This window comes from Anopheles coluzzii, chromosome 2 (assembly GCF_943734685.1).
Source record: "Anopheles coluzzii chromosome 2, AcolN3, whole genome shotgun sequence".
In the NCBI taxonomy this organism is placed as follows: domain Eukaryota; kingdom Metazoa; phylum Arthropoda; class Insecta; order Diptera; family Culicidae; genus Anopheles; species Anopheles coluzzii.
The window spans coordinates 1,980,042-1,992,170 of NC_064670.1; positions in this window are offsets into that span (position 1 = coordinate 1,980,042).

The window sequence follows — 12,129 nt, forward strand, 5'->3', positions numbered from 1 at the left end:
AGCTTCATCAAAAGCTCAAGCTCATAGCTCAGCCACGTGAAGGGGGAGGGGAAAATGGAAGGCCACGCGTAAAGCATTAGGGTTGTTTATTTGATCATTTTTCGAAAAATGTTTGAAACAAATTCACTACACTTTTTGCTACACGACAGTGCTTTGCTTTAGAAAGAGGAAAACCAATTTCACATACTTTCTACTTTTTTGGGACGAAATGAAAAATCTTTTCCACGTGTAACGACCCAAACACACACACACACACAAATGCACGCCTTCACACCTCCACCTCGACGTACGTAAACATTGTTTCGCTCTTAGCTAAGGTGATAGTGGTGGCATAAAAATTTGCTCAACCGGAAAATAGACTCCGCCGATAATCGCCCTTACAGAAACGTCACGCAAAGGCCTTCGGAAAACCTTGACGCGTCTCCCTGGCGCAAGGATAATGGCAACAGTGTCTTTCACTTGCCGGGACCATGTAAGAAGCTCAACTTGTCCTTCGGTCGCGCTCCTCCAGTCCTTCTTTTCTAGCCGTCGTTTCCAAGGGCTCACGGTTGCGCACGACACAACAAGTGCACCGTGGGCTGGTGGCTCCACCATAAAAAAGCGTGATATAAAAATGATGAAAAAAGGGACACAAAAACTAACAGCCATCCTTACCGTAACCACAACACGGTGCGCTTGTCAGGAAGTGTACTTTAAACACACACAAAAAAGCTGGACCAACAAAAGAATCCTCATCCATCTCGAAGATTCACTTCCGGGAATTTGTTGAAAAACAATCCGAATGCACCGGGAAGCACACTGGCACAAGCCAAAAAAAAAAAAAAACACCGAACACTGCAAAACCAATCGTGCAAGCCGGGGAAACAAAACCCGACAGCAGGATCAATTCGTTAAATGCCAGCGGATTAACTATTTTGTGGTAAGGACAAACTTTTGACAACTGTCACAAGCGAAAGCGACGCAGCGAGGGCACGGTGCAAATGGATAAGCTTACCACGACCGAAAGGAAATTGTCAAATGCGCTTTCGCCTCGGTCCTCTTCGCTCCATTTCCCTGCTATCAATCGCCTCTCTCTCTCTCTCTCTCTCTCTTGTTACGATTTGAAAGGATTCGAAAGAGATTGAATGGTGGAAAACTTGGAGAAACTCCCTTTCCCAGTGTCCTCGGACCAGTGCCGTCACATGATCGCCTCGACTCTCGCACCATTTTCCGATACGTTACAAGCGAAAAACGCAGGACACAGGGTTGACGGCACAGCGGGCGAACTTAAAGTGCCACTTTTCCGATCCGATGAATCCATCCCGGGAGAGAGGTGTAGCCCGGGTTTTGGAAAGTTTAGCTCAAATTAAGTTGAAACTCGTGCAGCTCCCGTGAACAGCGTGACAATTAATTTACAGCTCCCATCTCCGCACACGGTCCCACTTCCTCCCTCACGTACGTAGTTACAGCAGCAGGGGGGGACGAGACCATTCTATCTATTTTGCCCTCGATGGACTTTAAACTTCTCCATTATCACCGTCCCGAATTCCCGCACCGTTCGAGTTGCATAACGGCAGATTAGGAAAATGCCACCGGGAGCGGGAACATAACAGCGTGTACCACGTGGCATTGCGGGAAAGCTCACACCACCTAATGGTCGTTTCGGCATCGATGAAACCACCATCATGTTTCCCTTTGTATGTGTGTGTATGACCGGGCCAATGTGCTGGGTGTGCTCCTGCTGCACAAACCCGGGCATGATTCCATTGTGTTTGCTGCAGCCCAGCAGCGCAGGAAAACGGCGGCTGTCATCGAAATACGTAACGACGCAGCACACTAAGCACACTTTTACACTAAACGGACTAATGAAGTATGCATGATCTACTTAAATCCACCCGAAGCAGCAGTTTAAACACGGGAAAATGCACGCGGACCGCCATGAGCGTACTGCGTACTGTAAGCGATACACACCGTTTCCATCACGCAGATTGTATTAACGGATCTTCGATTATTCGCGAACAAAGTCACTCTTTACTTCGGCGTAGAATAGCCGGAATAATGGAGAATGAGTGGATAATGATGAGTTTAAATCAAATGGAAGAGTTTAGCAGAGCCATTGTATAGCTTAAAAGGGAAATAAACTATCCATGGGCAACGTGGTAAACTGTGGTGAGTGCTCCCGCGCAACAAATGCTTTCATCAATGCCTTCATAATGGCACGCACAAAAGCAAGAAACATAAACAACGACCTGTGCCGGCTAATCTCTTCATTACGAAATTTATGACCCGTCATCACTTTTGGGTTTGGTGCAATAAAAATCTACGCCGCCCTGTACGAATACACATTCCCAGCGCCGCGATTTGCAAACCGTGCTGCTGTTGCCCCATTTGTCGTGTTTGGTTTGGTGGTTGGGAGGCCCAACCGAAAAGCGCGTTAACACCCGCGCCTGAGCAATAAGACACCCAGGCCATGCCCAGGAGCGACAGTTACAGCTGTATTGCCGGGAGACGTAGACAAATGCGCTACACCTTTCTGCCGCACAATGTTGTTCCGCCAGCGCACCATTTCTCTGCACCATTTCTTTCCTTGCGAACGGACAATATTACATTCCTACAGCCATCCTGTTCTCCCCTTGCTCCGTTCTGTGGCATGGAAGCTCCGGGAGCCGTAATTAAGCGCGATCCTGTGGACACACAAGTCAGGCTGCCTTCGAAGGTGGCAGAGGTATTTCATCGCCATTTTGCCATTCGTTAAGCTCGTTACACAAATCACACCCTGGGAAAGGATGGGTGGACGGGGCCGATCCCAAACGAAAAACGGGGTTGGAAATGCGGACAGAGGCAGGGTCCGCCCGGTACCGCCCAACGGTATGGGTGGAAATGGCTTTGCCACCGTACCTGGTCGAACAGCTTTTTTGCCGCAAACACGAAACGTACCGACGAGGATTCGAAACCCGTTCCGACCCCAGCCCGACTGACAAAATGGAGGCACATTTTTAATTACTTTCAGTCAGGGCATGTTTTAAATTTTAATTTTCTTCCACCCAAACACTTTGCCGTGAACGGGGGGGGGGGGGAAGGGGGGGGAGGCGTAAGTCGTGCTCTGCCTGCCCGCGCTCGGAAGGCTCACCCCTTGTCCAGGTGGCACGATGCCGCCACCGCCTGTTATCTATTCAATTTGTATTTTAATGTTCTTTTTCCTGCTCAAGTTTCAGCACGCGGACGCGCTAATTCGATACCATCACCTGGGTTGGTCGGGTACGGGAAGATATACTCGCCCTGTCTCCTTCCTCTCTTCCTGTACCTTCGAGCAAGGCGCACCAACCAGGCGAGGCAGAAGTGCACCTGCTGTCTGAACAACAGCGCCATATTTTATGCATCCTTCCAGCGATGCTTCTTCGTTAACGAAACTCAATCGAGGACGGAGTTGGTATGTTGGTTTTTCTTGCGTAGGCTGCGTCTAATGTAAAACCCAAACGGAACACTTTTGTGCAACCCTTTTTCCCCTATCACCACACTAACTAGGCTAATGATAGGAGAGCTTCTTGCCGGAAACCATGTGGCAGCCACACTCGGAAAGGAAGCGCTAAATCTGGCACAACATGGAACAAATTAAACGAACAGCTAAACATAAAGCCCCTTTTGCAAACTACTAGGCAATGAGAACCTCCACGTTACCACACTGTCAACAAACAAGCTATTGGAAAGATGCTAAAAATACAACACTGTCAAGCGCAACTGTGCAACCCCTGGCGACGAATTCCTCCTAAAAGTATGCAATCTACATTGCACAACACAGAAAATTCTATGGCGAAAGCACTTTTCTATCTGCAGGTGCAATGTTGTTAAGCTTTCAAAGAATCGTATGAGTGTTTTAGAGTGAAACGATTGCTTCTTTCTACTGCTACTTGTTAACGAACTTAATGAGGTTTGCTCTCAGGAGGAAAAAAACACACACACGATGTAGTCCGAGTTCTTAACAAGCGCACAATGACAGTGAACATCCCACTGTCCGCTTTAGCATTCATTAGCTCGTAAATGCACCGACTAGCACCGTACTTCACATATCCCGAGAAGCCTCTTCTTCTAGCACAGACTGCAGCTGCAGGCACTGTTTTACACAAATTAAACAAGCTCGTGCATAGGTGGACCAGGGTGGTGCGGGAATTTGCATAATTTGTCCGCACATTCCACGAACCGATATCAAGCCTCCATAATCGTGTTTTAATGGGAAACTTTCTCTTCTGCGAGTGGGAGCACCGGAAAAGCGCAACGAGTATCCAACACTCAACCAATCGCCTGACCACAGCTGAATCTATCGGCAGCGTCGTATCTTGTCGTACCCACACTTCGCAGACAGACACTTCTGTGCCCAGTACGCTGACAGCGATAAATGACTGGATAGTCCCGGGGCAGAGCGCACTACTGGAATGGCATTGCATCGGTCGGAGCAGAGGATATCCGGTGAGGATTCCGGTAAATTATAAGTACCCGACATCGATCCACCCAATCAATCACGGGTACCGAGCGTCAGCGCGTACACGGCGATGAAAAAGGAAACAGCTCAGCTAGTGGTGGAGCGCAGGAGAATAAAACACACTGAAAGACAAAACTTTTCTCATTAAAGTCGTATCATTGCTATCGATTCGCATGCGATTCGTTCGAACGCACTATCCATCCGCCGGCGGCAGCAAAGCAGGAAAAGCGACAGGAAAAAGTGTCAATCGAAAAGTGATTTCCAAGCGAGCGACAACTTAACACACCGCAAAAGGCACCGCAAAGAAGCTTTCCCGGGAAATCAGCTTGATTTAGAAAAGCCAGCGACATGGCGTGCGTTTTGCAAGCTCTTGGTGCGATTAAAGACGGCAAAGTGTCAGCAATTTGACCAGGATAGAGAGACACGCGGCCGCTGAAGATACTTTCCCACCTGAGTTTCTTCGGAAAAACAGTGACGTGTGGCAAAACGTTCGTGTCGATGGGGTTTCTTTTTTTTCATTGCCACTCCGATCCGAAACTGTTTTCTTTTAATTAGGAAACTTTTCCCAACCGGTTGTAGCGAGGGGGGGGGGGTGGTGTGGTGAAATCGCACACCTTCAATTTTCACCGCAAAACCTCAGGCTGAACAAGAACGAAAAAAAAGGCACCGCCACCTTTCCCCAAAAACCTTTTGTAGCAAAAGTTTATTTTTCACCGGCTCCCGGTAATGTGCTGCTTTTAGAAGGGGGAAAATGAAGTATTTTTCTGATTGTAGGTAGTCGCCTTCCGGGAACACCACTGTTGCTTAATGGTCTAATTGACGTTTTGTGGAACTTTATCAAATGACAGGTTTTAAACGACGAAACTTTACGGGTCCGTAAGCTCAGCACGTTTTATTGCGTTCCTTGCCGAAGTTATTTCAATCGCAAGTTTGCAACAGTACCTGGTGGTACTTTGTAAGAAATGACCTTACCTCCTCGTAAACCCTTATATTACATGCATATTCCCAAGGAACGAGTAGCATGCACGCATGCAAACTTTGTGTTCATTCCGTTCCGAACCGTTCGCCTCCTTTCCCGGCCTTCTCGAGTGGTGGTCAACTCGAAAGCTTAATCAAGGATACCATTCAAATGATTTTGTAGCTTTTCAGGTTTTGCAGACTCGTCGGAGGAATAATGCAACCGGTCCCGTATGCAGAAGAGTTCCATTCACCATCAACAATCTTCCATTACGGTACTCCACCAATCCACCAACCAGGCTCGATGGGTCGTGGACCAGCACAGCGCTATAGATTATATACCACTTTTGCTTCTTTTTTTGGTGTATGTTGGGTCCAACTTGTACGCCCAGCAGGCAAAACTTTTCCACTACGTCAAAAAATGGTACGCCTAACCAACAAGAAAAAAATGCTGCCTTTCCATCTTTGCTCAAGTAAATCAAATTTTGGACTTTTCTATTGAATGAGAAGTTATGCCCCCCCGGAGCCCCCGTTGAATCCCGCGTCCCGTTTGCCCGATTGCACTCCCGAGTAAATCCGCAAGCATACGTAGTGCAGTTTTGAACACCGAGACCGTGTCCATCCACCGTTCGATTTCGCCCCGGTCCGGTGAGCTTTCTGCGTTTGAGCGGCTCTCAAGCTTGCCGGATTGCCACTCAACTGTAACGAGTGGCATTTTTTTCGTTTCGTTTTTCCTTTGCTTGCGCATAACTTCCTTCCAGCGGGCGCAACGGTCAAGGATACCACGCTGCACAAAAGAACCCGGTGGACATGAGATGCGATACGAAACATGAAAGTGAAGGGGATTGTATTCAAATGTTTCACTTCCAGTGTCCTCGATGGTACGTGCTGCGGGGTTTCCCCCCCCCCCCCTTACTGCCCATCCCTTGCACTGTACGCTGTTTGTGTAAAGGGTTTTGGGTGTGTTCCGCTTGCCAAACTCTTTGATTCTTTCAATCAGTGCCTTTTCTGCTGCAGTCGCTGATCACTGTAACTCGATTGTCGGTGCATTTTCGATTGAAGCTGAGACATTGCAATCATCGATGGGCAACCGCGCGGTACCATTGTAAGGCTCTTGCTTGCTCGATACAGAAAATGGAAAATTTGTAAGCGAAGAAAAACATACCGCAAGCTTGTGACAAGTCTTTTGAAGGATTAGGATTTTACTGGATTGTTTTGCGAAGTGTCAATCTCCTATGGAATGGGACTACAGCTAAGCCCCTTAAACTATAAAACCGAGCTTAACTGCCAAACTATGGGCCACATGTTGTCGTACATACCGAAGCGTACGACACACGCATTCACAATCCCCTTTCAGACAAAGAAAAAGAAGTTCCAAGCTCCACCCCTGCCTCATAAAGACTCATTTACGATGATCAATCTCATCAATTTGATTACCGTTAGCATATTGCCCCATAACACACATCGAGAGCGTGCGCCCCATTCCAAGACGGGCGCGCGCTAAACCAATAACACGCCCGACAGTTAAGAAAGGGAAAACAGCCATAAGATAACCATCAATACGATCCTGTATCCCCCTTCCTCTCCTCTTGCCCTGAACAACCATCCCCAGCAAAAAGGCACAATACGATTGTGCGCTTACAAAAATGCTCAATTAATACGCCGCCGATTGGGGCACGGGCAAAGTTTTACTGCCAATGACTGCCATCTTATTCACATCAACAGCAGCTCCAGCAGCAGCGAACTTTATCTTCCTCCGTTCGGCACTACACAGCGCACCACCACTGTTTCGCAACCACTTTCAACGCGCGAGCAACAAACAACAACGCGGCAACGAGGCATCGGGCTTGTGTAATCGAATTCTTGCGGTTTGGCGGAAAGCGCCGGCCGGCAGTCGCTTGCGTAGGTGACGATGGATTCGTTCGAACCACTGAATATTCATTCTCCAAATGTTTCCAAAGCCGCACCCGGCGGTGTGTGTCTGTGTGTTGAGTTAGTTGTTCGGATAAATTGACAAACTTCCTTAGAAGATGTGCCTCTAATTCGTCACGTGCTCGATTATCCGGGCTGTAAAACTACAGCCAGTCGGAACGGATGGGTTGTGGCTGTATACACGTGCGCACACGCTGTTGCGTCTGCTGAGCCGATTCTTCGGATGGGTTTCCCCCTCCCCCGATTCCTTCCCACGCCCCGGTACGCCCCGACAACCACAATCAATCTCGGTAAATCGAAAAATGTCTCGAATGTCTTACCGGCAGCGAAATGGTCCACCGTAGTTGAACCGTTTTCAATGGAATCACACCTCAAGCGGCACGGTACCATACTCGCCCGAAAACCGCTGCGCCACCGTAAAACCACACCGAAACCCATTAGCCATGTAATTTAGACCAATGGAGACCTGCCTCTGCTCTCGCAACAACCTCTCGCTGACTACTGCACGAAAACATAGCTCAAAACTGTGGCTTTTCGCAGTTCGGTTGCGTTCTGCAGGGTCTGCAAGGAAAGCAATCTCGTGTAAAATTCATACCAATTACGTAAAGCCTTATGAAACGGGCACGATTTTACACAGGCTCACCGAAGCATATTACGTAAAAAAACGGCCCAAAGAGTGCGAGCTATGCGAAGCATATGACGACGATCTATCAGTGCGGAGACGCCATTTCTCGCAAGCGGTACCGCATTCTTCAACCCACTAACGAGCAGCGGGCGGAACTGTGTCAGCCACATCTTCTCGATCGGTCTCCGACCGATGGGTGCTACTGAACCGAGCAAGTGTGTGCCGATAGTGCACGTAACCACAGAAGGTTTGATTATAACGCCATTGTCAGGGATGGCCGGAAAAGCGACGGTGTGGGGGGACGGTTCCGATTGAACGGTAGCCACACGTACACGGAGCAGCAGTTCTCGGGACACCATCGACCAAACCCTTCCCACTGCACGCCTTTTTGTGGGTGTGTGATGATTTGCGGTAAAAGCAACAAGTGTAACACAGTTTTCTCGCTTACCAGTTGGTGGCTTCGCTGGCAGGAAACACTTTGCAGGACAAATCACAGCCGCCGGTCCCGATGTGTGCGGCGCCATATTGTACCGAAACGATTCTAAATCGAAGAACTGGAAACGAAATCAGATGGAACCCCTCTCCTTTTTACGGCTTGGCTTGTAGCGTGTAACGAAACCGATCATAATTTTTATTGCATTAAAGCGGAAAATTGATTGCACTTTCAAAAACCCCACCGAACTCCCAGGGTCGACCAATCTTGCTGATCCTTGCAGCGCAGATGCTGGCTTTTGAATTCATGTTTAAAATTACCGATTCAATCGGAAACAAAAATCTTACAGATTTTATGATTTTTATTACACTCACATCGTTCATTTTGCTTTCTTTGAAGTCAATAGCAGTCGACATTTGTGCACCTTAAACCACCTTTGTAATATTTTCTTTAACTTCTGCCTAAAACGCTTGATATTGAAGCTCTTATTTCGGCACCATATTTCACGGATTTCAAACATAATTACCCAGCAGTAATTACATTCCGTTCGTTTGATTCCACCGAAAAACTTATTTAACAATTGACACTTTCTGTTGACGTTGTCGTTTTGTCCTGCTTTTCCTGCGCTTTTCTTGCGACCACCGGCTCAATAACGACTATTTTCGGTGCGCTGTTCATTACGAAACGATTTTTTTTGAAACCAAATCCTCTCTTCTTAAGAACGTTACACGCGAGAACGTCTATACAGGGAGAGGGACAGCGAGTGGTTAATGGAATTTTAATTAAATTTTCTGAGTCGACTTAGCCTGGTCGCCGTTTCGTTCGTGTGTCAACAAAATCGACCAAACTCGACTACAACACCGTTTGCGCTATTGATGAATATTGGACGAGCGTGGAAAGAAGCTGTGCAGCAGTGGGGGGTTCACTAGTACATACATTCTCACCATCTCACCACCGACACTTTATCATGCTTGTGGCTGGATGTGAACTTTCACGACCCTTTCCCCCCAAACACACTGGGCAAACAAAAGTCCACTGCAAACATAAAACCGATTCCCTGGGAGATGGCTGGCCGAATGTAAAATTATCCAATATATTCATGAATTTTGAACATCCATTCGGCCCGATGCGGCCAAATGCTGCCGTTCCAGGAGCGGTTTCCCGAGGATTTACCAAACATTTCACCCCCAATCGATACTGTGCCTACCCTGACGTTCATTGGCCTATCGGAATGAGTGGTGGACGGGCCGCCGGTGGGTAAAATGGGACCAAACGTTCGGAATCAGAATTCGCTCTCGAGCAGGACGCCAATGAGGCATGAACCACACTCAAACACCACACGATGTGACATGAAAAATAAATGAATGTGAAAACTCGAAGGAGTACCAACGGACGGGCGGGCGAGCAACCTGCTGCTGGAGCTCGTGAGTGGAAGATTTGATCTGAGCAGGGACGGGGAAAGATTGTAGATAATCCTACCCACCCACCCGACACTTTGCTCTGCGACAACCTGGAGTGGCTTTTGTTTTATTTCACAGCTCAACTCCCTTCGGTGGGACTGTGTTGCCCACAGGACCGGCCGGTCCAGGTAAGCTCGTGTATTGTTACAAGTGTTATTTTTGAAGCACTTTCAGGATATTCTGACCGCTCGGTGCGATATGGTTTGTGGGAGATTCCTATCTTCGACTTAGGCACTACGGGTTGTAAAACGGATGGAGATGACAGTCAATAGGTAGGATTTCATCTAGTCACTCCCAGGCAGCTGCATCTGTCGCTGTGTTTGTCTGCTGGCTGTACCCCTAAAAACCAAGCGTTCAGTCAATTTGTTCCGATCAAATAATTCTTCCCCGAATCTAGAACTCGAACGCACAACCACTTCACGGAAAACATTTAAATTGGCTCAGTGGGTACTGCGAAAGCTCGGCTCTGCTCCACCGCTCGTCACACGTTGCCAAATCCCAGCAGTGCCCCCCGGAGGGCAGGAACCGAACCGGGAGGCTGATAAAATTTTGACCAATCCCGCCTCTGACAACACATGTCACTCAAGGGGGTTTGCGGACGGAGCGTATCCTCCGAAACCGATCGACCGATGCCGATGCCGTTGCCAAGCCAAAAGTGGTAGACAGCAGCATCTGTTCGGAATGGCTAAAGAATGCCCGCTATGGGATGGACGCCGGCACACGAACGGGGCTGGGACGGGCGGTTCGGTGACGTTGCACGATGCTTTTCTCCTTATACGACCCATCTTAAATTGACTAAATTCGATTCCCATTTCTACCCCGAAAACCCGAACAGGCCGCCGCTGTCGAACCCGGGGACGGCAAGGCAGATGATCGTGGAGGGTCGTGCGGTCGAAATGGGGATCATTGTACCCCAAAGAAATATGACCACACCAGTGTGTAGCGCTGGTGCCGCTTCGGTGAGCCATTTCGAATGTAAACTTAATTGTTCCTCCGGACCGGGCTGTTCTTTTCCGACTGAAAGTCTCGGGGCAAAGAAGGGACGCCACTGGGCACGGCGGTGGGAGCTGGAAGTTTGACGGAAGTTGATTATGGGCCTTCGCTCCTTGTCGGGTTTTGAGATGATTGGACCCGGGCCATCGACTTGCTTGTTCGTGTGTTTGAGCTAGATTAAAGCACACACACACACACACACACACACACACACACACACACACACACATGTTCACACTTTGGGGGCATACATTTGCCGGTGACGTTTCGAGCAGGCACTGGATACGAGCTGGATGCAGGAGCAGTACGTTCACGTAAACGATATTCGATTGCAACGACCATGGGCTGATTAAAGACTGTAACTAACCCGTAAAACATTACCTTCCGTTCTGAAACTGATTGGGTTAGGCGTGTTCATTGGGTCGTTTCAACCAGATTTGTACACATGCAAACGTCTGGGTGCGGTGTAAGACAAGCATCTCATCTCATTGTTGAAATGCAAAGAGATTTATTTACCTTCATTAAGCAAACTGTGAGCAGCTAGATGAATCTTCAACCATCTTCACAGAGAAAGACGCCTAAAGTTATGCAATTCGCTTAGCAAAAAAGGGTCGCATCAAATCTTCGACACTTCACTTACTGGCGCATCACAACAGGCTGTGCAATGTATCATTAACTTTGAATGAAAAATCCCATCTTTTGCTTACCTCAACTCTATGAAGCACCGACACCGACCGATTAAAGCTGCTTTGCTTCCACGCTTCAAAGTCACCGGACTTGGCTACATGCTAAATAATGAAGTCACTTTTTTGCACTTTTCTTAATTACCCATTCAACCCGTGAGCGAGGTTTTGCATCGCTCCGCCCCCAGTCTAATCGGTTGACTCATTTTCACCCGTTTGTCGATAGACAACCTCGCTAACGGTGCAGCTTGACAGGAAGTGATAAATTTTTACAACATTTATCTTTCCCCGGCTTCGCTTCCGTCCATCATCGCGTCTGTTTTCCCCATCCCCGCCTTTCCATACCACCTCTCCCCACCTCAATGATCTTCACTTTTTAAACATCGTGCGACACACAACAGAGGGGAGGTTTCCGAACGGAAAAAAACATGCTTCACCACGCTCTGCCATCATCCCAGCCCCAGCACACCTGATGTAGATGACCCGACTGCAGATCGAAATCATCGCGCGCAAAGCATCCTTTTTGGGTAGTCTCAGTTCTCTCCTGCCCTCTCCCTCTGTCGCCTCATGATTGTTGTAACAGTATTTTA